This window comes from Hyla sarda, chromosome 2 (genome assembly GCF_029499605.1).
Source record: "Hyla sarda isolate aHylSar1 chromosome 2, aHylSar1.hap1, whole genome shotgun sequence".
In the NCBI taxonomy this organism is placed as follows: Eukaryota; Metazoa; Chordata; class Amphibia; order Anura; family Hylidae; genus Hyla; species Hyla sarda.
In genome coordinates this window covers 110475564-110478776 of record NC_079190.1, presented here as the reverse complement: position 1 = coordinate 110478776, position 3213 = coordinate 110475564, and the positions used below count along the sequence as shown (strand labels likewise).

The 3213-nt window shown below is 39.8% G+C and overlaps 1 non-coding gene across 1 annotated transcript; it reads left to right on the top strand.

Moving 5' to 3' along the window:
* Positions 1 to 2616: 2616 nt before the first annotated feature.
* Positions 2617 to 2809, top strand: LOC130359764 (U2 spliceosomal RNA). Its single transcript, XR_008890447.1, has one exon. It is a non-coding gene; the product is annotated as a U2 spliceosomal RNA (small nuclear RNA).
* Positions 2810 to 3213: the final 404 nt, after the last annotated feature.

Below are 3213 nucleotides of genomic sequence, written 5' to 3'. Positions count from 1 at the left end.
TGACACCCATGGAGGAGACCCAGACAAGGTGAGGTTCCTTCTAAGTATTTGAGAGATGGAAGTAAGAGGTAAGGAGCCATAACAAAGGTATGCGAACAAAAAGAAATGAATACCTAAAGTTTGCGGTAAACATAATTACTCTATGATGCTATTGTTACAGCTCACACACAAAAAGCCAAGGGCAAGAAACCGGTCCACTCCTTATATTGCATAGACAGATACGTAGAGAGCTGACAGGGCATTTCTAGCACTTAGAGAGAGAACTTAGTTTAGTCGTGTGGAGGATTCCCCAATGAATGGAAGGCGTTGTGCATGGGGAGAGAAGGATTAGCACCTGTCGGGCTTGTACGGTATTGGAGGTGAATTAAATTGTAATGGTTCACCTGCTCTTTTTACACCTTGAAATATGTGTAAACTTCCCATTTATCCTACAGGACATCACGCAGAACAGTCCAAGGGTTGTCTCATAATGACAACTCATTTGTATGTCTTGTAAGAGAGGTGTCCACATCAGGACCCAATTCAATGAGCCAGGATAGAGAGCCTTTCTATAACCTGCTGTGGCCAATGGGATCTATTTATCAAAACCTGTGTACAAGAAAAGACCAGTTGCCCATATCAACCAATCAGATAGCTTCTTTAATTTTTAAAAGAGCATCTAAAAATAAAAGAAGCAATGTGATTGGTTGCTATGGGCAACTGGGCAACTGGTTTTGATCTCCCCAATATCCTAGCATTACATGGATGGACATTTATTTGAGTAGCATGTAATGCTGCAATGTATAGACAGATATGGTTTCTCTCAGTGATATCAGATCATCCCCTGGGCATTAACCCCTTAACGACGAGCACCGTAAATGTACGTCCTGGTGACGTGGTACTTAACGCACCAGGACGTACATTTACGTCCTAAGCATAACCTCGGGCATCGGAGCGATGCCCGGATCATGCGCGGCATGTCCCCGCTGTTGATCACAGCCAGGGACCCGCCAGTAATGGCAGACATCCGCGATCCGCCATTAACCACTCAGATGCCATGATCAATACAGATCACGGCATCTGCAGCATCGCGGTCACTTAATTGGATGATCGGATTGCCCGCAGCGCTGCCGCGGCGATCCGATCATCCAGCACAGCAGCCGGAGGTCCCCTCACCTGCCTCCGCTGTCTTCCGGGAGTCTTCTGCTCTGATCTGCCTCCCCGCAGACCAGAGCAGAAGATGACCGATAACCCTGATCAGTGCTATGTCCCATACATAGCACAATCAAATGATTGCTTTAAATAGTCCTCTATGGGGACTATTAAAGTGTAAAAATAAAAGTAAAAAAAGTATAAAAATAAAGTAAAAAAATGTGAAAAAAAACCCTCCCCCAATAAAAACGTAAATTGCCCCATTTTCCCTATTTCATCCCCAAAAAGTGTTAAAAAAATCTTTTATATACATATTTAGTATTGCCGCGTGCGTAAATATCTGAAATATTAAAATAAAATGTTAATGATACCGTACGGTGAACGGCGTGAACGTTAAAAAAAAAATGTCCAAAATAGCTGCTTTTTTATAACATTTTATTCCAAAAAAAAATGTATAAAAAATGTATTAAGTTTTATATAAGCAAATATGGTATCAATAAAAAGTACAGATCCCGGCGCAAGAAATGGGCCCTCATACCGCCGCTTATACGGAAAAATGAAAAAGTTATAGGTCTTCAAAATAGGGGGATCTTAATCGTACTCATTTGGTTAAAAAGTTTGTGATTTTTTTTAAGTGCAACAGTAATAGAAAAGTATGTTATCACGGGTATCATTTTAATCATATTGACCCAGAGAATAAAGAACACATGTCATTTTTACTGTAAATTGTACGGTGTGAAAACGAAACCTTCCAAAATTAGCAAAATTGCGGTTTTCTTTTTTATTTCCCCACACAAATAGTATTGTTTTGGTTGCGCCATACATTTTATGGTAAAGTGAGTGATGGCATTACAGCGGACAACTGGTCGAGAAAAAAAACAAGCCCTCATACTAGTCTGTGGATGAAAATATAAAAGAGTTATGATTTTTTGAAGGCGAGGAGGAAAAAATGAAAACGTAAAAATACAATTTTCTGCGTCCTTAAGGCAAAAATGGCCTTCATCCTTAAGGGGTTAAAGAAGGTGACTTTTTTGAAAAAAAAAAGTTTTGTAACATGACAAACTGTATTATTCCTATTGTCAAAAATACTATCATCCCAGTTGAAAAGTGAAAAACGCTTTTCACAGTAATCTTAAAAAGAAAAAAAAAACTCAGTATGTCAGTGTGTGAATCTGTTTTATACTGTGGACTTCTCTTACCTAAATATATTTAACCCCTTAAGGACTTAGTATTACCTTTAAAAAATCATATTGCACATAAAGGCTTTGCCCATAACAACCATTCACAGCTCAGCCTTCATATCTTAACAAGCTCTGGTAAAATGAAAGCCGAGCTGTGATTGGTTGTTATGGGCAACACAAGACATTTCGGTTTAAGGCAGCCTGATAAATCTGGGCTAATGTATCTATTTACTGCAACAAGTAAACCAAGAAAGTTGGAAGAAAGGGAATGGGGAAAAATTGGAAATACACTATTATAATAGTTATTGCTTCTCGGCCTTTTGGATAAGATCAAGTGTAGTATCTGTTCTTATCAGTTTAATATCTGATACGTCCCCTATCTGGGCACCATATACTAAATGGTTTTTTTTTAGAACAGGGGTCGATTTTGAAGCTTGCTTCCGTGGTCCAATGCATTGACCTGATATGGCAGTATCTTCAGGTACAGTGCACCAAAAAAAAAAAAAAAAAACTATTATAATAGTTGGCAAACCTTAAAAAACGTTGAATGGCCAAAGGCCATGGTCATCTAAGGCCTCCTTTACATATCAGGTGTCCGACAGCGTTCTCCTCCGGCATGCATTGGAGGGAAACTGATGCTAGAACTGATCCCATTCATTTGAATGGGACAGTTCCCAATCATCCAGCATCTCAGTTTGGACGCCAGATGGTTGAACTCGATGGACGGCACCGGACAAGGGAACGCATCTTGCTGCGTTCCTCCTTCCGGCGTTCAGAAAAAATGGACACCGGATGCTACAAAACTGATGACAAATGATGCATGTTGTCATAAATTGTGGCATCAGTTGTGTAGATATTTAGGCTGGGATTACATATGCGGACATATGTAATCCCAGCCTAA